General features: G+C 42.7%; 1 protein-coding gene across 8 annotated transcripts in view; it reads right to left on the reverse strand.

The window, feature by feature from the left end:
- The window catches only part of LOC111249558 (uncharacterized), a 214,974-nt gene that overhangs the window by 84,051 nt on the left and 106,843 nt on the right, over positions 1 to 24,080 (reverse strand). Inside the window, exon 1 of one of the 8 annotated variants that reach the window (XM_086986861.1) lies at positions 13,686 to 13,824. The exons of the other annotated variants lie outside the window; for them this stretch is intronic. The gene's annotated coding sequence lies outside the window, so the exon portion shown is untranslated. Of the gene's footprint in view, positions 1 to 13,685; positions 13,825 to 24,080 lie in introns of those variants that run through there. 8 annotated transcript variants of the gene reach the window in all.

The following is a 24,080-nucleotide window of genomic DNA, read 5'->3' on the forward strand; positions in this document are numbered from 1 at the left end:
TTTGATTTATAATGCCGTTACCCATAGGGACAGAAGCGGAAATATGTCTGCGTTATTATCATTGTTGGAGAAAATTGCAGTTGATAAGTCTGGAGATACCAATGCTATTTAGGTCATTTAGTAACTTTAGTAAGCAGTGCATATCATAAACGTTTCCTTGATGTTTCGAGGTGGAAGGATGATGGGGGCCTGATACAAAGCAAAACCTAAATGAAATAACCCTTAATAATGACAGAGAAGGCAGCGGATCAAGTGGTGCTAGGTAAGGTGGTAGGTAGGTGCCAAAGGAAAATTCTGACATAAAGATGGTCGTAGAAGGACTTTGCCAAGTAAACGATTTACATCGATATGCAACGTAAACAAATCTGACATATTTAGTTTTCAACATATTGGGTTTAGGCATATTAGATGTTATGTCGTACAGCTTTATGCCATCTGAAATAGAGTTAACAGGTAAGGTAAAATAACTAATGTTCCCGTACTCAACTTAAGCAATATGGTAGTCATCGGAACCGTACATTGTGTGCTTTGTGACACACGTTGGTGCATTCAGGAGTTCGACTTCTATAACTTTGTTTACATAATCCATGCAGCAGCCGTATCGCCAATACAGCACTATTTGAAATTCCCTAAATTAAAGCCCTCAACATCGAGACTAGATATTTTCTTTAATCTATTAGCAACACGCATCTAAATCCCTCACATGTTGTGAAACGGGGCATTAGGCTGATCGTATTAGGCTTGAAAATTATCTGCCTGATACGAAGGACACCATCCCAACTCACTGTGCTGCAAAAGATATCTTTTTTCTGTCCTTCGTCTGTCTTCCATTGTTCGCTATAGTGAACTGTAAACAAGATCGCTCTTTGCTTTACGGTACATCAGCGGTTTGTAAACGAAATTCTTATTGATCGCCTAGGGAGCGGTTTGTTTTGCAATGAATCACCTCTAATGTCGACGACTTTTGTTGATAGGGCAATTCTGTGTTCGCAAAAAACTTTGAATTTCAGGGCTGTAATGTATTGAAGCTAAGAAACGAGGTCGCACGAAACATTATAGTCTTTATAATTCAATAGAGTACATCGAGCGTTTTGTGAACATGTTCGTTCCATTTAGATACCACGATTTGAATTGAATACAATCGCTGCATGATTAAAGATAAACGTTGCATCGCCCGGATTCGACCCGTGGCTCTCGATCGCACATTCAATATAGACCATTGAGCATATCAGTTTAGCTTCAATGAAAACCCAGCAAAATGCTCAGTCGGAGTTCGTGAACCTCGAATCAGTGAAGATCTACATCGTACTTATTGTTACTGGCCGGTGATATGTTTGTGCGGCAGCTGTCGTATGATTGACGCCAGGGTGGTGGTCTGGGGTGTACAGGCGTCAAATTTAGGTGGGAAACAAAAGCTCACCCCACTTTGATCGATTTCGCAGCTACAACTGGCCAGTTCCACAGGGAACACCCAGGGTTAGCCAGCCGTTGACGTGACCATTTTACGGTAGCGGCAACAGCAATTATGGAATTAACAGCAGTAAGATTTTGCAAGCGAAGCAACTTTCCGGTTGGGCAGCGCGCCCAGGACAATCAGGGGCATCTGATCGGGCGAGGAGACGACGGCCAGTTAATAAGTTGCCGATACGCCATCCTCTACAGTTATTAAAAGTATAATAACAAGGTTACCTAAGAAACTACCCGTTCATCGCCCAACAAGTGGCGACTGACTGGCAAAACGTTTTCGGTAAAACTAATCCATTTGACTATGAAAATATTGCACTCAATAGTTATCACGTGAATTTCTATCTATGTGAGCAGAAGAACGGTTTCAGTCCTATCGAATTAAATCCAAGGAGAGCTGAAAACTATTTTTATTTATAGAAACATTATAGATGAGGGTAACTATGCACAGGTTCTACTATTACACTTGTGACAAATTGTAGAGCCTTTTCACTAATTATAAAAAAATTTTTACTTAAGTACGGTCGTCGATCGACTATGTACGTTGCTCTCTGGGTTCACAGAAATGGGGCCCAGGCCAGTTGCCAGAACAGGCGAGCAATATGGTGCACACATTTAACAAACTAACAATCCAACCAACTATTGGTATTGTCCACGACGCCGTAATACGGCGGACGTCGAGTTTAGCGTGAGTAAAAATAGATGAGACTGGCATACAAAAACAATTGACCAAACATCTTTTCTGCCTCTGTTGGTCAACGTATACAGAAGTCCCTTCGATCGTTGCGACTCGTCGAGATATCGTCGTCTTTCGTCGCCTATCGTTGTCGCCTTCGAAAGATTTTGAAACGCGGATGTCCTTAAAGGGGCTGAGGAGAAGGTGGGCCGAGTTCGGGACCCAAACTCTACAGTTTTAGAAAACACGGGGAGTGGCTGAACCAGGCGACGCTGAATGCGGATAGCGAAGCGCCATAAGCGCGGCATCAATAGCAGCGCCTAACAATCGTACATCAACAGAACATGCAACTTCCGTTTACTTCTTAGCCATCCTTTCAGCTGTAGACGGAATAGTCAAATTAGGCGAGAGCTGGCGGACTCCTAGACGAGTAGCTAAACAGCAAGAACCCTCTACATAAAAATCAATAACAATAAAAATGCGGGTAAACTGAATGCAACATTCATGCAGCAATCCCGTACGGTGAATAGCTAAAACAAGGAACTTAACCATGCCTCTCTGTCCGTATCAGCATATTCCTACATGAATGGACACTGATAGTAATAAAGCTGGTCCATTCTCGTCCAGCTGGACGTCGAAGCCGAGATTAGGGCGAATATCGCGTTCACCCCCGATCTCGGCCTTATTCCGGGTTCTCCTTTATGGTAGCTTTTGATGCTGCTTTCGCTGCTGCTGCCGCCGCCGCCGCCGCCGCCGCCGCCCTTGAGATTTCATTCGTTCAAATACTGGTAACTTATTCAGTAGCGCGAGCTCTCAGGATAGTCTATTGTCAGCCGGGGACGCAACCCAGCCAAGTCGACCATTAAGATCTATTGGATATTTCCTGGTGACCTCTACTAATCGACCATGTAGAATATGTAAGTTGGACAGTGATACGCTGAAAACGAGTCGAGACAGGCGGACTCGATGAAGCCGCCATATTTCTAGATGCGATATGCGGTTACAGTGGGTAGTACAAGCAGCGAGGTTCAGAACTTGTTGTATAACAACTTTAAAATTGTGCTTCTTGTTACAGTTACTGCACGGCTCCCTAATTAACTGGTTCGTTCGTATACAAGTTCAAGGACTTCACCGTGTCACTCTCTAAGAGTAAATTAGCTATTATAAGGTATAGGTTTTTTTTTGTTTGTGCTGATTGTTGGTACCTGCTTGCCTAACGACGTATTGAGCTGCTGCTGCAGCATACGCCAGCACAAACGGTATATGGAGGCTATAGAAGAAACGTTCTACTAATTAGCCGCCGATGACTAGAGCAAGTTTTTTTTTTTTATGTGATTCAATGCTTGTCCCCCCATGAAAGTGCAGTAGTAAAATACGTGCCTGCAAAATTTACGCACACGTAAGCTGTGGTTTATGTTTGAAACCGATCCTCGACGAACACGTGATTCGTTTCTTACTGAAATGGGCTCCTACAAGTCTCATGTAGTGCCGCTCAATGGTGGTGCCGGACGCAGAACTCGAAATCCATCCATCTGTCGCGGTCAGGTGAATTCAAATGGCCCCTTTCGGCCTCTACCGACAAACTGAAACTTTGGTACAGACGTAACATTTTGGAGTTTTAGCGCCGTGAAGTCATGAAAGCTTTAATGAGGCTGGATAACTCTACTAGATTTGTTGAGAGGAAGAATATGTGTGTATATATATTAAATGAAACACGCTTTGGCTATACTACCCAGCTAAATCGGATGTAATTTATCGAAAATCACGTACAGAGAGAGAACATTACCTTGCTTATTTGGTGGATAACATATTTACTAATATATGCCAGATATTCGCTGCTTAGTAAAAGACACACCGTTCAATGATGGTTTCAGATCTAAATCGATGCCTCATCACAGCTGAACTCTTCTGTCAAAAGCTTCTAATTTAAAATTTCATAGTATGCTAGATACAAAAGTTCTCACTAACATTCGCAGAAGTGCCAAAAAGGCCCAATTACCGTCTAGATGTGAATATTTCACAATAATCAGCATTGGGCCGTTGTCGTCAAAACTGGAACGAGGCCTGTTTGAACTTGGCCACCGTGAGTGACGCGTCTGAAGAATCGAAGCTAGATTGAAGTCCTTCTATGTGCGGTACCTCAGTTACTGACAATGCGGATTATTTGGCATACGTAGAGATTTGTTTTCTGTTGTACTTTTCAGGTATCGTAATCTAATGTGATCTTGCTTTGGCAACGGTTAGCGCCAATCAGTAACTCATGCGCGGATCCACTCCTCGAATGGAGGGGGCGACAGAGGAGTTAGGGAGTAACATATGAGAAACCTATTCACGTTTGCATATGTACGCGGACATGAATATTGAATTGAATTTGCTCTGCTCAAAGGTGGGGTATAGTTTAAAAAGAAAAAAAAAAAAACAAAAAAAAACAGCACTGTCGTGAGCGTTTCGAACCCTGATATTTGGCACCGAATCATCACGGTTATGGGCTGTGTTGATGAAATCAATTTACATTAAAATAGTTCTACCTGATGAGTGATTTCGGTCGATCGATTGGCTAATAGGTGCAGACCAGACACTACAATCAATCAATCAAATTTTGTAGAAATTTATTTTCATAATCTTTTTTATAATTTTAAACCTACTTGCACTCATTATCACTTTTATATACTTTTAAGGAAACAGACGACCAATATGACAAATAAATAGCCTGATCCGCATCGCAGGGAATATGTATTCCGACAAATACCATTCGTCGACGCTTCAGACACGCCTTTCCTCGAGTGTGTGTGTGTGTGCGTATCCATTGTCCCTACGTATTTATCAGTCATCTGCCACGATTTTGTCGAGTAACGCTCATATAGGCCGCGATACAACCTACTGCTGTGAGTCGACCTGAAATGGTATTATATTGAACATCTCTGTTCAAGCCTGATCGGCAACACAGCCAGTTGTAACGATGACTAAAAAATATGAATGACACCGAACAAAGGGGCTCCAGCCTAGCAGCTTCACAACCGTATTCTACCCTGCTCCTATGCACCAACGTTTCATAGCTCATAGCACCAACTGTAGAACACGTAAAGTTCTCATTCCGCTTTTGGTGGCCCTCGTCTCTTCGTCATACGGACATTCTACATTCTATGACCGAAATAAACAGTTCAACCCAGTTTGTTCTTCCCACTCCTCGAATTTGGCTTTACACCCATAGTACTCAAAGAGACACACATACGCAAGATACATGGACCACTTTCTCTAAACGTCGTCGGCAGGCCAATGGAAGCGTAAAACATCGCTATCGCTATATACAGCTACTATTCTGAGTGAAGCCAGGACTAAGGCTAACATCCCCTTCTCCATTAGCCCTAACTCAGGCTACAAGTAAGCGCCCGTGGAGGGCCGGTGGACAAGCCGAAGCGACTTTGACAGTGTTGGATAGCAGCAACAGCATGACATGCTGGACGAGCTCCGCTACCCAGCGACCCGCGTATCAACAACTTAAATACGAAAACGAAGGCTATGAGTGAGTGCTGACGCGAGATTCTGTGTATAACTCCCCTGACTTCTGCCTCTGTCTGTGTTTATGTTCGCCTTAAAGAGTTGCATGGGGCAGACAACGCAACGTACCATGATCAACGGTTACGTAAAAGTTAGACCTAACACAGTGTGGCAAACAGGGACAGGTTCGACTTGAAAATTTGAACACGACTGTCCGCAAGGATTCGCGCGGTCGACGGCCTCTTTTCGAAGTCGGAGTCGGATAAAGGGTTAGATTCACTACTGCTTCAATGTTTGTACACCTCTAATACTCCTGCAAAGACTGGTACCGATCTGTATCACTAATGTTCCATTGTATAATAGAAACAGTGTCGGGGGGACTTTGTGACCGTACGGGTGTCGGTGTGGGAGGCTTCGTGCAAAGAATGGGCTTCGCTTTAGTAGTTGTCGTTATTGAGCACGCGTGCCATTGTCGACTTCACGATAGAGAACTGGAATGGAGCGGGAAATAGTGCACTGCGTAATCGGAAGCGCATGTTCGCGGAGAATGTGTAAAAGCACTGAAAATTTAAAATATTGAAGTTGTTTTTATAGCATAGACTGCAGATAATAGGAATAACGGTGAGGTGGCCTGGCCTGTACAAGTCCGTTCATATGGATCGTGCTGTTCAAAATAACTGTTACGCTCCTAAAATGGATTTGACAGCATCGACGTTTAATATATTATTCGAGAAAAGAGAATGTGTCGCTTTGCGTGATTTCTATTGAATATCGAAAATCAGGAAATAGCGAATCAGACTACTTATAAACCGTTATGGCTATCTTAAGAACGGTTCTACTAGCGTACTAATAAAAAAAAGTGCAAACTACGAGCTGACATTACGATGCGTGATCATCAGAACACAAAGAAAAACTAAAATTTCACACCCAAATAGGCATAATATGTTTCTTTGGAGCAAGTTGCAAAACTGCGAAAGTTGGTAGCGCTCATCAGCAGGGATCGTGAAGTACCTCTCTTAATGACGATAAAACAAAAAAAAACTTCTACCTTATAATAGCGTAAGAACTTATCTATACAGGTTCTATTTGGTTCCCTGTTGTCGAAAAACGCTACCAACAATCTAAGCTTTGTCACCAGAGCGAAGGCGCGGTCCAACAAATTCAACGAAGCCCATTGAAAGCGTCTAAGTGGTTGGAGAAGAACGGCACCCCCGACGACGGAGATGAAAATTCCTCAAGGGCAAGCAAATGCAGGGGTTCAACGAAAGTCCCCACAGTTTGCTCGAACACCCAATCTCTCAGAGCAAAAAAACAACCGACCAATGAAAGCTTTTAATATTCATAAATCGGATTCCCAAGACCGCACGGTGCTGATCTTTCCAATCTTCAAGCAGTAAGCCTTCCTCTGAGAAAGAGGCAAATACGGGGTACCTACACTATCTTTGACGCTTGCATATACCGACACTATATACATATTTATTAGTCGCGATGAAAGTTGCAAGCATGTTGCTATTACACGGGCAGATGACACAGTTCCACCAGGCCTGCATTCGCAAATTAACCCCTATCTATCAGGAAAAAATAGGCCAACAATGTTACACAGTCAGGCTTTTATCTGAGTTTGATGAATTTTCTTCTTGTGATGGTTCTTCTATTGTGTAAGCACCCACAATTACGAAGCCCGCTAGAAACAACTCCAGATTGACATTATTCTAAGAAAACTCAAGTCAGGTACCCTCTGCTTTAACAGAAACGAACGAAGCTGGCCAGAATGAGCCCCACTGCTACGTGTCCACCATCCGTCCTGCCCAGCTCGGGCTATCTCAGGTATCGGTGAGCAGCCGTAGCAAAATATGTCGGGCTGGGTCTTCTTCATTTATCGACGAAGAGCTCCCTGTCAGCAAATGAATCCAGAACCGCCGGCAGCTCATGATTCGATTAAATACGATGAGATTCAATTTAGTAATTAATAGTTCCTCGACTCTTTCGTTTTGCCTTCAGTTCCATTTCTCCATGACAGTCAGCCGAGACCGTTTGAGAGACTATAGTTGAATTCCCTGTCGAAAGCCGGATAGGGCGCGAGCTAAACTTGAAACTTCCCGTAACAGAAAAAATTCCAAAGCGTCCACTCACTCAAAACTTCCGATGACCCAGCGACATCGATGGGTAGTCGATGACCTTAATAGCAGCGACTAAAACGATGAAGGACGGCGAAATACGGCAACAAATTAAACAAACTTTACCTCATTTAGAACAGGTACGATTATCCCTCCAAGATGTATTATGGAACGAAATAACTGGGGGTACTGATGATACAGTATAAGGGCAGCTACGCATAAATATACGATTGTTTAGGATAGAGCGTAGCACGTTAGTTGTGCTGGGGTGAAGATGTAGGGCGAAAATGTTAGTCGGCCATATTTAAATATATGAATATAATGCCTTTTTACTGCCACGGGAATCTATTAGTCGTGATTAGAGTAGAAAACAAAATAAAATTAAGTACGGACTAGTTACGTACGTACGTACGACCGATCGAAAGAAGGGGGAAAGCCGAAACTCTTGCTGCTGTAAAAATGTGCTACAAAGTACAAAGATTTTTCGCTAACCTACAACCTGTACGAGAAATTTCAGTTCCAGGAGCGATTTTTGTTGTTGCGTTCACTAGGCTAACCGTAGTCCATAGCTAATATGGAAGGCGCTCACATAGATTCTTTACGTTTCGGTGTATTATAAATCGCAGGATGGAGTGTGTAGACGGCTAAAAGAAACGCACAATATAATTTATAGGGAAAACATATATTTTGTAATATCAGTCAGCTGACGGCCCCTGTCAACTGGGTGCTGATCTTGCTAACATTGGCCGGTAGGTGGTTTTCCGTGTCACACAAAATAGTAAACCTCGGTTTGTCAATGAATCGTCCAATTTACATGTGTACAAAAGCTATTTTTTATTATTATTTCGCTCTATTTTAAACATGTCTAATTATCCAAAGGGAAATCCCAGAGAACGTCATAACGACTATGTAAAGGAAACGAGATTCGCGTTCCGGGCTATGTTCATAGATGATACTAAAAGCATCATTGGCGTTTATAGTTATAGAAAACGATAAATAACACGACCCTATTATTTCTCGCCCTACAATGTTACCAGACTGGCCGTACGCTCATACGGTTCTGGACTTGCGAAATACCACAGTATTCAGCAGTTACTGTGTCACCCTCTAACAATAAAAACCCGTGCGATTTCGCCATTAGAATAACAACCTAATCCGTAGATCTAAAAAAAAAAAAAAAAAAAAAAAAAAAGGAAAGAGAACGAACGGTAGAGAACAGGCTTTGTCATCTTATCGAAAGGATTTAATTTAGGCTTTATTCAATTAAGGCACATAGGGCAAGCAGAATTGCAGTTCGAACGCGAGAAGGCGCATTAGGCGTAAGACTTAAAATCAATACCGTGCAAAGTCATGTACCAGCTAAGTTTAGGACACGATCCACGAGAAGGTTAAGAACTCGGTGCCCACTAAAGCTAATAATAATTAGCCATAGATATAATTACGTACGGTGAGCGGTCCCGCGCTTGCGCCCGACTCTAACTTAATTGTCTAACAGGGTTTAGACTGGTACGAATAGGATAACAGGGTTGAAAAATAACGCGCCAACATTTGCTTCACGAATGAACGATTCGTTGAACAAGCATTGAATCTGTAGTTCTGAACGTTTGGTATACGAAGTGGGAACGTATTGAGTACTACCGCCGATGTCAATTCAATCATGAAAAACAAATAAATCCGTTTTATAAACTGCCATACGATGTCGTTGTTAATCGTGGCTAAAAACGAATTAGCCAAAGCTTTTGGCCAGTCCTGTCTTTGCAACTTATGGTAGTTCTAGGAGAGAAGAAGTTAATTTGGCGTAAGCTTAACTTACAACCCGGCAATTTCAAAACGACTGACTTAGAGCTAGTCGTAGTATATAAAAATCTACGATTGCATTGATGATCGAGTTTATTATGGGAGAAAAATCCATGGAGCGGTAACTGTGGGTCATGAAGTATGTCATACGATCACGTAAGCAAACGATAGAAACGGCTCTTAAATGTCTCACTGTTTGACGATAACTGAAATGCAATTACAATGGAGAAATACATTTTGAACAGTCTGTGTCTATACAATGGATCAACTGAAAAATGATTACTAGTTTTTTTTGATAAATAAACTTCTGTGACTGGTAAGGCTTTTCTTAAAGACAAAGACGCTAATAAACGTTTTAGCTCGTGAGAATCTATAGGCACTTCATAGGTTACAGATTGTTTTAGTTAACTAATTAATCAGGATAATTATAAGATACTATCTTACACTGAATACATTTCTTCAAGGTACACTGATTGCCTTAACCTGGTGCGCCCAACTAAGAAATTGCGTAAACCTATAGCACTGGAAAAAAGCTTGAAGATTGCTTTGCAGACATCTGTAACAAGTTAGAAAACGAATGTGGGTCTATAAAATAGTTTTCAGCATATTTAAAACCACTAAAACCCATAGAACTGGGTTCGCTTTTAGATACTCTCATTTAATTCCCAAGGTGTGTTTGGATGGCTTACAAGGTCACGCGACCTTTGTCACGTTCAGGAGTTACGGAGCACCCTGCATGGATACTAGGTAATTACTAATCGAACAGTTTGTTCTATCACAGAACTTAATATCATGATCATTGTTAGGTATTACCGACAAGCAATCAGGTATCAGTTTGTTGAAAACGAAAATTTGAATTAAACGAGACGGAAATAACGCACGGGAAGATGACCCTGGACCTTGTCAACGGTCAATAATGGCCTTACCTAACTGAAGCACAATCACGAATTGCTTATCTTCGGGTCTTCACCATATGTGACTGGATTTCATTAGCTGGATGGGAATCAATTCTGCTTAACACACATACATACAAATGACTATATAAGAGATAGCAAGCTACATAGAGAAGGATCTTCTCATGGACGCTGCGCCTTGATATATCACTCGCCAAAGCGATGAAGTTATTTTCAATAGTAATCTCCATTGAACTGTCTATCTGGAAATGAGAAATTAGGAAAGGCTGTCGAACAGAAGGAAAGCAATTCAGTTTTATAGTTCAAAATACAACGAAATGCAGTGCGACGGAGGGAATTCCAGCGTAACCGCGCACCATGGACATCATTGGGTCAGGTTGAATAGAGGGTTGAATGGGCATATAGAGAGCTTCTAACTCTGATTGATTACATGTGTTGTTTGCTCTTTCTGATAAGCTAGAGCAGTAAGCGTGTCGGCAGTCATCCCGTGCTTCACCTGTTTACCTACGTGGCTCCGTAACCCTATATGCAGAACGGTTGGCCTTAGACTATAGGTCAAACGTAGAAGTAAGGGTTGCGCTGTCGTTTCGAAATCGCTGAGATACGGCAATGCTGAATAAGAATGTAATTCTATTAAACTTCATCTATAGAGCAAAATTATATAAAGATTTCCCAGCCGTATCTAGTCTATGCATTTTCTAGAAGGAAAGCAGACCATAGTAATATAAGAGCGCTTTGTTAAAATCAGCTATTTCGTCTACTTTATAAATACACATCCGGATAAACGTTTTTACCCAAACAGAGTTTAAGCGCCCGATCTTGCTGATCACAAACCATGTTTGCATGAATTATTCCTGGATCACCAAAATGTAGCACAAAGTAACACCTATTTCCTGTCACTGTTGGCACTACGTCCTCACTACACCAATTAATTGTCTGAGGGTGTTGTGCGATCTTGCCGTTCGAGACGAGCCAGACCCGTGCAGTGAACCCCTGTTATACGGTCGTTCCAACGTCATAGCAACGGGCTTATTGTCTCTATAAGGCCAACCCACAGAAGTGTTTTTCCATATAAAGTGTTCGACCCAGTTGCCCATGCCCAGTTGAATGGCATTTCGATGCTGCGACTTGCCACACCTTTGATTAAACATAAGATCGCTTTCTATCTATTGAAAGAGAAATGGCTGGGGGAGTGACGAACTCAGCTAAACATCAACCGCATCTACTATTTACTCAGGCAAATATATTTACATGTGTATGTGTGTGCTCTATGTTAACGGGGAGTCATATAATTGATACAAATAAAGTCTATATTTTGCTTCATGTTGACATGATGGCGCTGCTGTTGCTCCCGGTTGTGTTGTTGTTGGTGATTATAACAATGACATATAACATGTAGGTGCCGCGCCCACGAGAGTGTTCATTTGATTCTCCGTTAGACGTCTTTCCGCCGCGTTTTAAGTTTAGCTATTGACTTCGCTTACGGTGTCGATATTGGGGGTACTAGTAACGGCAAATAGCAAAGACACTGTGACGACAAAATCGAACGTTCACGATGCTCGAAATGGTCGAATTCTGCCTCCTTTCAAATCCTGCCATAGCAAAAGAGGTGCTTCGACTCATTTCAATAGTTAGATAGGTCTGAGTTTATTTTTTAGACGTATATGGATAGGTATATGGACATATTTTTTGCCACGAATATGCATGACGACAATGATCCCGTAATTGAGCGAAGCCTGTCCTTGAAGTAGCCTTGCGACTCAGTCGGACTACTATTGATGGGCAATAACGGTCTAAAGTCATATAGAAACTGTATTTGTATAAAATAAACATCTGTCATGTTCAAAGTTTCTCTTACCAGATACGCTTGTCTATTCGATGGAGTCGATACCCTCAGAACATGATAATATGTATAATCCAACAAATCTGTTGGATCGATTCCTCAATCTCGTATCGCTTAGCGATCTATTGCGACACGCATCGATTGAAGGCTTCACTGGAAAGTCTAAATAACTATTACTTTCCTTAGCATCTTATCATTTTCGAACGTGGCTTCCCTTATCCTTTTTTCCTCTCTAATAATTCTCTCAGAAAAATCTGAAAAAACACAAATGAGAATCCCAGCCGCCTCCAATCGATGTTCGTTAATTAACCACTGAATTTTTCTCTCTAGTTCGCATACTAAACGTGGAAGAAGGTGATACTTGCTCATTATTCAAGAGAGGTACCGTTCGCGTCTTCTGGACCGTCGAAGCGCCCCTCGACGAAGGACGCCAACGACGACACCCACTCAACGCCTCCAACTATCGCCACCTGTATCGGTCTTAGCACAGCCACCAGCCCCCCTGCTCGCCACTAGTTTGATTCAATGTCAACGAAAGTACATAAAAGAGTTCCAACAACGAGCAGTAGGCGCAGCAGCGGATACCGCGTTAACTATTCATACCAGCTCCTTGCGGTACATCTTGCTTACAGCATACTTTGCTGCAGCCTCAAACCCCTGTTTCACTCCGCTGGCCCCTCTAACAACATACTTTACCTTATACAACAAGCATAGGATAACACCCATTGCCCATGAGTACTTGGGGTGCTCCGCACTGCGTGCTTGTGCGTATTGAGGCAAGCCGGAGAGGCTAAAGTATAGTTTATACAGGCACTCTATCAATCCTCGCAGTGCAGAAATAGTTCTACGCATATCCTGCTTTCAAGACCGTCGATACCAAGAATGAGCGCTGGTAGCAATAATGGCTCAAGTTGCCCTTGCCAACATGATTGAGTGTAGTAGGTTGAAATGCTAGAAAATTTTACCTTAACAACCCTTATATCAGTCGCTACAGGTTCTTGCGTTGCGTTGTATAATAAGTCCGTCGATTATGAAGTAGTGAAGCAACTGAGGAAATGAGCACTGAGGGGTCCAACATGGGTCCCGCCACATTTCGGCCACTATGAATAGAAGTAGTCGAAGAGAGAGAAAATAATAATAACAAAAGGATACCAAAAGTGGTTTGGGAATGAACGGCATGGCGGTACGGTGGCACAGTGGCTTACGCTCTGAGAAAGTAAATAGACGAACACGGGGGTTTGGTCGAGGCGGTAGAACGTACGGGCATGTTGAACCCCATAAAGAGAAAAAGGCAAAAATAAGACATTAGCCGTTGTTGTTGTGTTGACTGGGTTCAACCATATACGGCTAACTATGTAAGTTCCGATAATACATACTGCAGGCGCTAAGAGCTGGACACAACGCAGTTAGACAGCGCCGTTGACCTTATCGGCACGTCTACGCTACGACACATCGTTGAGTTGGCTTAAGTGTGAATTCACACCCGCTAAATATAAACACGCGAGAAAAGCTAAAACAACCAACAGAGGATCTTCAAGCAACAGCAGATAAACCTGGCCTCGGAAAATGTTATGAGGGTATGTGTCGTCTGCTGTAAGTATTTTGTTTAGGTCTGGTCACGTGGATGTGCGAGCGTCCCAGCAATTCGTGTTAGGCGATGTCGACTATCAACTAATAGAAGCAATACCCTGTTCTAAACAAGGCAGAGTAATTAGCTGAAGCATGCGCGTGTATTGGCACGTGCAACGTCATTTGTATCCTCACTTAACAAGATAAAAAATGTCTGACCATACAATAGAAAACTAGGACGCTATAGCATCCGTTTCGGAATAGAGAACACTTTTTTTTTTAAACATGAACCCTATAACTCGCCAGTGAGCATCTGAGCTGAAGATATCTTGTAGACATGCTCTAAAATGATTAACAATCAGTTGACGATCGTATGCGATTAGTAAATAACTAGCTGTTTTGACTTAAAAAGACACCTTTTTTTTTTGTTAGTCCCTAACATGCGCACCAACACAGTCAAAATAGTTCTTACTCTTCAAAAATGTATGTTTCGCTCAATTTGACAATTATAAGTGAATTGTGTTGTCGTATCATTGGAACTTTTCATTTTATCATATATATTCGATGCGCAAAAGCACAATGCATGATTTTAACGCAAATAAGATCAGCAATTTCAGACGGCGCGTATTTTTGACTGTTCTCTCTTACGTGATGTTAGGGTCTGTATCGAACCACTATGCCGTCAACACAGTTGTCTGATACGCGCACCTATCGTGCAATCATCATGGATAACACTGCATGAAATCGACGTTCTAGATCGTCGAAGCGCACCACGAGGGGGCAGTTGGCTCACCGACTCAGCCGGCGAGCGGCACCAGCACAAGCAGAATGCTTCATTTTATTGTATCACAAAAGGCCGAACAACGACAAGCAGATCGACGCGAATCTTGAAATTCGTCATCGAAGCAAGAAGCACTCTCGACTTTGGGGGATTGGAAATTTCGCGGGCCTTAGAATCGCCATCGCAAATTTAGCAGACGAACTAACTGGTAGCAGAATAAAGTGGCAGGGCAATGCACGCTGCATCTACACCTGCCTCTCTTTTATCGGATCGCAGCTCGGGTGAAAGGGAGACACGGCAGTTATCACTTGCTAGTACATTGAGACGAAGCAAGGCTAAATTCTGAATATCTGTCTACGTATAGAGTGTATGTTATGATTACGCTACGCTGCCCAAACGTAACTAGATAGTAAACTAATATTAACAAGTTCTGTTATTTAACAATAACAATCTGAGTCTTATCTTCGATTAAATCTAGAGCTTTGTGGGTATAAGTTTAGCGCTCTATTGCCCTCAGCATTCATTGATGCTATTCTTTGTTCAATTCATGTTTACTTCATTGTTTAATGAACCTTCCTGTTTATCTAAAACTCTATTTATGGTGTGTTTTTCGTCCAGTTAAGTTCGTGAAAATAATGTGTTATTAATAATTTGTTTTTTAGACGTATTTCATCAAATATAATATTTTGGTGCCTGACAGCGCGGAACGGCGTCCAAAATGCTCAAAATTAGCAAAAAAAAAAATAGAGCTAAAATCAAATCAAATTTTAAAATTTTCAATTCTAAGCGTACATTGTTTCAAGCTTAAACCATTGTGTTCAAAAAAAAGTGTCCAGTACAACTGTGAATCGAAGATAATCGTTAAATAAACAATAGTAGGTATTAGAGATATAAAGCTTTGAGATAACTATGGTTTTATTATGGACTAATTCCCGAGTTTCGCCCTGTGCATCACTGATACTGATACGTATCGTTTCATTCGTTTCAATAGACTATGGGTAGATATTTGATTCAAATCAGTTTTGCCTCGTGAATATTTGACGATCGCTCGTCCACCAGGATTAACCAAAGCACATACGGCATTACCATTTTAAAATTGAATTTCCCCCACAGGGCCATACGTTATAAAGCGTGCTTTATACTGGATATATCTAGCATGAACTCTTACCGTACCCAGTTAAGCCATTGTGTATTCGGGACAACAGGACCCAAGTAGAAACACAAGGAATAGTCGGTGAACGACGTCCACCAACAATGTGGTTCGTAGAGCATTTTCATATTAATACCACCCAATCTTGGATTGAGAATGTAAACAGTCTGCGCATCTTATAGCTTATATGCTTATATAACTTTACTATATAAGTAAAAGATAAGAAAAAAGTCATGCAGCTTAATGGTAATGGAAAGTACCTCATTTCGCTTATCCCTTCCACATAGATAGCTGCGTTTTTTATACACAACATATGTGGTTACTCCATGTTCTAGAATCAACTTCAACGACAGACCAATGCCGCCACCATATCGAGTGTTTCTGGGAAGACTAATAATGATATTAATACTTAAAGTTGTGCTATGATGTCCCATACGTAACGATTGCCTAATACGTCAAGCTAATGCGTCAAATCGAAAAATAGCCGCCAAAGAAAATCCTATTCCGGCCTTCACAGTGATCCTCCGCTATCCACGCTTACGTTGCTTACAATCCAACGAGGAACAACTAAAGACAGCACACTTTACACTATAGCCTATACCACCATACAGCTGAGGCTTCCAACTGCCCTCTCACTAGCAACCTCATAAAATCCTCATAGAGCTTCTTTCAATGGAGCTCACATCCACCCGCGTCTCCCCACGAGCTCTTGCCCAGTTCCCGTACCCCCCGGGAAGTGACCACAGGCGTTTGACGTAAGTGTAAGCGGACAGACGTGCAGGGCTGTCCTATATTGCCCCACTCTCGTACCCAGACAGCATAAACCGTCTGAACGGACGCAACAGCAGGAGTAGGAGCGTAAGGCATTATAATCTCATGATAATAATAACAATAATAATCTTAATAATGATGATAGTCATGACACTGCTAGCCGCTTCCTTTGGCAGCCAGCTCCTCTGTCTCCTGTTATGTAGCCATTGGGAACTTACGCTGCGTACGGGTTCAATGTGTATATTCGTGTCGGTGTACTCTATGCAAAAGTCGCTCTGTCTTAATTTCATTAAAGTCTCTTCTCGCCCACGCTACGGCAGCTGTCGGTAGCACTTTTTTCCTCCCGAAACTCCTGCGTGGCGTTAGGGACCCCTCGGCCAAGCAGCCTTCAGCGTTAGCGTCGTTGGAAACCTTTGTCGACGCGGCAAGCCAAAGGCGGCGGCAGTCTGGGTGGCGGCAAAGGCAAAGCGTACGCGTGCTATTGTTATTATTAATGCTAATATAAAGTGACAGACAGCTATTAAAAGGAACAGAAAAAAGATAGGGATGCAGGAAGGAACGAAGTACCGCCAGCCGGAGATCAAGGCGTTCGGGGACTAAGCGCAACGATGGCGGAAACCCACAGTTGCTCCAAGGGTACTTTAGTGGCTTTATGGCCTCAAGATCAGGTTAGTGGACATATGCTAGGAAGCTGCGAAGGTACGCGTTCGAGCATGGGCTAAAAGATATACAAAATAGCGTTCACGAGTGGGAAACCGTCCATTTATTGCATATTTTATTTTCTGTTTTTGTATACAAGATAAAGTATCCCAATTTCTTACGTTAGGGTATTCTGATGATTCGGGTAAGATTTGTAAAAATTCTGAAGGATCTTGAAGTGATTCTTCAAATTTAAGTGGACTTCAGTGAGGTGTCTAAGTAGACCCCAGTTAAATTCAATCTATTCTAATTCGGTGTACAGTATCTAAACGGTAACATAAGAAAACAATTTACTAACTTCCGTTCATAACGTCAAATTCTAATTTTGGAATAATCGGTTAGTACTATACCTACTACAGTCGAAAACTCATTCATCATTTACCCCATCCCCCTTTGCTGTTGTCTCCTTAAAAGCTCTTTTTTCACCATCCTGGCTTGACGGCTTCTCATTTACACCAAGATACTAGTACCCATGTCCCATTTCTAACAATTAAACGCTTGCCTTTGAGGGCATCGAAATAGAGGCGCTGTAGCCACGCTCTGTTCCTTAGTAGTCACCTGTGGCCTGAACAACATAGCTGGTCAGGCCATAATTTTTCACCTCACCAGCCTTAGCTAAAGCGGTCAAACTGAAGCAAGCTGGGCCCGCTACACCGCTGGTCAACTCTTCATCACTGCCACTCGTGTTCGTTGTTTGACAAAACGAGAGGCTGGTCATCGCCCAGTGTTAGCTGGCGTTTCGTTCATTTTTTCGTTCTTCTCTAATGGATATTTGCATTGTAAATGCGAAACCATTTATGGTCGCTGGCAACTCTCGTCGGTCATCGTTGTCGTCAGTGAGGCGACCCGCGAAGTTGCGCGATCAGCTGTGCCTAAGCAGCTGCCTACATTGCTTACTGCCCCTGTAGGGCTTTCGTTGGCAAAATATCTGCTGCGTTATCAGCGAGGGGTGCTTTCGAGCAAACGTAGGATCGCGGTATTCGTTTAGATCGTGGACAACCACCCCCGACTCGCGGTAAAAGAGTCGAAGAATGGACGCCTGCACGAGGTTATCTTGGCTTGCTGACCTGACCCCACGTTCAACGCGTACTAAAGAGCAGGAGCGTTACTGAAAGAGGACGGTGAATGTATGATCCGGGGCTATCAAATCTGTCGTATATATTTATTTATAACTTTTATTGCTATTAGCGATGGTGGTAGTGGTCACGTTGACAGCTAGAAGAAAAGTGGAGTTAACGCCAATATGAATTAAGGTCGAACGGGGATGGTAAACGGTGGACAGTAACGGCGACACCCAATATTCGGTGGGAATGTTGTCCGTTATCATAACCTCTGTTGCCTGCGGCCTTGACGATATGAGTAGGACTGATTTTTGGTTTTCGTTATCCGCGAGTCTGCCAGCACCGTATCACAGTATCCTGTAATGAGTTGGATTTCCTGGGAATCCATTTTACAGCGGTCCGTTATAGACACCGTTTGAACAAGAAAAGAATGGATTTCCTAACCGAATATAATCATGTATGGGTACATTGTCAACTGGGCCTTCTTTCAACGATTTCAAGTAGATCCTTCATATTTTTGGCTCGTTTGGGTGCCGGGTAGGTGGGGCGTGTGCTAAGATATTTTGGGCTGCGCGAAAGCTATCGTTGCCGTCATTTTACGACCTTAGGCTTAGGGTAAAATCAACGCTCAAAAGATAATATCACTATTCACCATCAAGCATTTTGTAGGCGCAACACATAATACTATTGCTTAGGGGACGTCGTCGGTTAGTTCAGGTAGACTGTAGCTGACATTCGAGTATGAACGCTTTAGACAAATCATTCGGGCATCCTTTTTGTTTGCATATGATTTTAGAATCACTGGGCTTTTTCGCGCATGCGCCTAGTCTGATATCAACCTTTTCCTGACTCTCAAACGGTATTGTTAGCAATAGGTCTACCAATATGATTTACAGCCTTATATTATTGCTTAGGTATTTACATTCACACACTGTAACTTAAATGATGTCTAACGCTATCTATGGGAGTGTTTCGATCACGGTCCTCCCGATACGTAACCTGCCCTCACCGTTTGCTGAATAGTGGGAAGCAATCTGCTTTGACGATTTCCTTTTCGCCTTCGTTGTACCGGATCGCCTTCTGATTCTCAATGGCATTTTTTTAGGCTTACTATAGGATCGCACGCGATAGTTCAACTAGGCCGAAACATTGTTTCCTTTCAGTTTCGACTGTTCATCGACTACAAAGTTAAGGTGACATTTTTAATCTATCGTGGTCTTGACACACATCGTAATTTCATGGCAGCGTAAAGAACGTCCTACTAGAAAAGGAGTACTGAGGCTGGCCGTGGACCCTTAACTAACATTACTCCGTGCCGATGGTAGGATTTCCGAGATCTTATAATAGTCATGAGCCGGACAACTTGTGCGAGCTATCCTAGCCTCTATTATTAATGATTGTGTCAAGATGACATCGTCGAAAATGACTCCCACGCACAGAGGTTGTCAGTTATTCTACTATGGCGTAACCGCGGTACATACAAGTTACAAGACAGATCAGGAGGATGCGATCATCCCTAATCATTAGCCAGCGCTATGTAGGAAAACAAGCTGTTACAGTATGTCGATGCGTGAATCTGCTATGAAACCATTCTGATAGGTTTAGCGCTGCGAACATTGGAGTTCTTACTATTCTACCAAAATAAAACTAAAGAAGGAACTGTTTTCATATCTAGCAACTGACGAAGCCGTACCGGCTAAGGACAGGCGGTCGTATTATTACATATTAAATTTCAATATTGTGCGCGCACCCGTGCGCCTTTGGCTGTCTTAGTCAGACGCTCAGATGCTCCGGGTGTAGACTGAATCGTTACTCGAAGCTGTGGTGAAAGCGGCGACGTTTGAGAGCTTTGTTTGCTCCCTGTACATATCGATGTAGGCATGCAGCGGTAGACGAAAAGTAAACCTAGAGCTATCCTAACTTATAGATCAATTCATATGCGCGATCACGAAAGGCCGACCGATGTAAAGAGGCGGCAACAACTGGAAGCTAAATGATATGCCCAACACTGAATCTCCGATCGAAGAACACCAGCGGGGTCACCGCACGGTGGTTTGCATTCAGACGCGTTATTATACAATGGTCGAGCCGAATAACGGCATAAAATGATCTACAACGATTCGATAGCAGCCGTCATCGACAATTCTGTAATTGTTTCAACGGACTAGATAATTACCGATGAGGTATAAGTATGAAGTTGTTGTTCGAAACAAGAAAAATACATGCGCAGTCTTTCAGTTTGTGATCTTCGCTCGTACTTTGAAGTGAAGTCAGATGGAGCGGATTTTTTTAATAGAGGAAAATGCATAAAAATTAGGAATATACATTAGTATTATAAGTATGTTCCGATAATCAGCTAGCAGTTGTTACGCCACGTACGTGCGTATACGTCTCCCGAACGTTCACCTCAAGCTACTGCAGACTGATGGAAAGCTTGATCGCAGCATCTCGTAGCAATATCCGCAAACCCTTAGGAACAACGCGAAATAGCGCTGCAATTCTTACTTAAACGTTGCTGAGATAGGAGATCGCAGACGCGGCCGGGACAGCTTTTAGCACGGCAGCTAACTGATCCGAGTTAGACAAAATGACTCTATTCATAAAAATTGATTATTTCCTAGTTGTTGCCTAAACTGTCAGCCAAACCCACAACCAATGACCTAACCTCACATTAATCCGGAGAATTTCTTCGCAGCTAAATGATATTATTATCACTTACACTTATCAAGCATTTAGGCCATTTAATAATCCATTATGTTTACCTCCCAGCTGATTTGTGCTTCGCACACAAATCACTGCATAGATTTATTATTTCTTTTTTGACCAGTTAGCAAAAACCTGATAGGCTGTTATCTAAAGTGAGAAACTATGGCCAAGCTGCAGGCCTCTCGAATTCTCGTTGTTATAGCCAGCTTTCACCACCTGTGCTGTTAGGCCCTCGAGTTCTGTTTTCGCTCTCGTAACCAAGCTCAACCAGTCGTCGGTCCTGATTTAACCTTTTTTAATGTCCACTTTATTTGTATCTACTCCGCAGGCAGAATGCAGCCCATGCCTACTCTCTATCCATTCGACCTGAGCTCCTATATGTACTGGGTGTGTGTGTGTGTGTGGCCTGTTCCTCGCTGGCCTGCCACTCGAAATGTCGCAATGAAAAATGAACAGAGAGATGGCCCGCGATTGCGAAACTCGGACCCCTCCCTAAGCATGGCACAGAAGCCAACAATCCGTCCCTCCGATCCGAAGCCTTGATAAACTCAACCTGATCATTCAACTCGGAATACGCGCACCGCTCAATAGCAAAATAGCGTAGATGCGATGTCGTTCAAACCCGAAAACCACCCTGATCCCGAAACACGAAGCCGATTGTTGACTGCATGGTGGAACTTCAGCATCCCTCCACCGTCTCCAAACGGCCGAGGAAACACAGAAAGCAATGGACTGGTCCTCAGTTAGTTTTAACTGGCCTTCGGCGTTATCCTTCGCTAGCCTGAACTGTTTATTCCCTAACTCTCCACCGACGTATAATTATGTTTCCTTATATCTTGAAACGCGACACACACAGGGTGCGTATAACGGTTATAGCGAGTATACAGTACAGCTGCCATGTATGTTATACAATTACATCGTCGCTTTACCGATTAACCTGACGGAAAGCTGACGTTATTGTTAGTAGGTCGCATTTCGAGTGGAGATTGGCGACAATGGCTACGGCGCTAGGTGCTATTAGAGTCAACAACGATTACACTCCCAACTGAATGTCTCCGCCCTATACGTCCCTTCGCAACGGTGATTTCTCTCTCTTAAGTGCTATCTCTTATAAATTCGCGCAGGTCTCTCTCTCTCTCTCTCTCTCTCTCTCTAGAGATATGATCGTTCGTGTATTGTCGTCTGCTTCAACCATCATTGTCAGAATGGTAGTGCTGACAACTTAGAGTACTTGTCGGAAACATTGCCAAATGTAATAACCGTGATGACGGGGCTTTTTTAGATTTGATTTATAATTTCACCCATTCCTCCCCCGGACCCCATTTGTTTTACGTTCCCCGCCCGTTTCCAGGGAGGGTCGGGGCAGTCACCAGAAGCAAATGTGAACACCGAAGCGGGAACATCACTGGCTCGACGAGTTAAAACGATGGGTTTCACTGTAGCAGAACCGGTTAGAACGACTATTGTCGACAGAGTAAACTGTGCATGTACCCGGGTCGCGCAATCTTGATAAGGGACAGAATTCCCGCTTAGACAGTGCGTTGCCCCATCTGGGTTAGCACGACCGGAATTAAATGCTTGCTCACCTTAATAAAATGGTCCGTGTTTATGTTGGCAATACTGCAGACGTAGAGCTCAATTCTTATTGTTGTTAGCTGATGTTGAGCTGATTGCTTATTGACGTTGTCAATAAACTGTGCGAGGTGCCAAGTCAGATCTTACACGGTCAAATCTTTAGTTAACACGGTCAGACTAGCGAGAAAAAAATCATGTTTTGTCAAAGTTCACTTTGTTATGGCACACGATTGCCAGTATACCACCTAATAGACGTCTTTGACAGGTAGATGATTAGTTACAACTGAGTAATTATTTTACACGAATCAAATCAATCAATAACATGCTCACCGGCTGTTTTCATAGATTAGTCAAATCAAGAGATTGCCCCCGATCAAGGACGGTAAATACAGATCAATTTCAATGGAAGTTACTTCTTCAAAAAAGAATTGCCCGCATGTTCACTGTCGTATGACGCAGTATACAGTTTCCGCATCGCTTTCTCAGCTGAATTCAAATCCCACGCAAAATCAGCATCCCTTTATCAATTAATTGTACTCTATTGTTTTATTTTTGTTTATCTGAACAACAACCCACGAGGCTCAGACATCATAAGATTGTCAAGGAAGTCCGTAGTCAGCAGACATAATCGCTCTGAATTGTAATTATGTGTATAATATTCACATGTTATTGATGCACGCGTGGCGAGAGCGCGTGACTGTCGCTAAATAATGTTTACTCATAGCTTGGGCTTTAGCATACTTCAATTGCCGACTGGCTTGTCGTCCGGCTGTCTGACTTGGGGCTTGGCACTCTTTTTCTCCCTTTTTAGTTGGCAGGAACTTTTCCCTGTAACTACTCAGTTCTACAAGTTGTATACGTCTCAGAAGAGTTCGCTTTATATCCATTTACGAAATGTTTCATCGAAGTATTTCTTTCAGCCATATGAACCCCATATCTCTATTGATCTTTATTCTTCGTCAGTTTTACCATTCCACTGGTAACTTCATTGATTTCATTTTCACCACATTTAGTCAATCGATTATTACTACTGCTACTGCTGCTAGATCCCCCAGGACCGCCGAATAGATCCCCCTTAGACCCTACCAAATGTTATGCTCAGGTTTTGCCCAGGCGCGTCTCAAACGTCTCGTGCCCGGCCGATACCGTTTCTTTCGTTGCGGCCTAGCCAAAATAATTTCTATCAATTTCCGGTGGGCAAAAAACTCACAAAATCGACAGCTGCCTTCAAAGCGGTTAACGCGCAACTTGAACCTCATACGTCCAATTGATTACTTCACTTCCCTTCAACTTCCCTCACATGCGAAACATACGCATACAGACGTAACCATCACCATCCTGTGCTCCGTCATTGATGCGTCTTCGCTGTCGGCCGATAACAATAGTTTGTCTAAAAAGACTTCTTCCATATTTACGAATTTTTATACCCAATACATCTATAATACGTATATACATATAT

The sequence above is a fragment of the Varroa destructor genome, unplaced genomic scaffold, assembly GCF_002443255.2.
Source record: "Varroa destructor unplaced genomic scaffold, Vdes_3.0 BEIS01000004.1, whole genome shotgun sequence".
Taxonomy (NCBI): Eukaryota; Metazoa; Arthropoda; class Arachnida; order Mesostigmata; family Varroidae; genus Varroa; species Varroa destructor.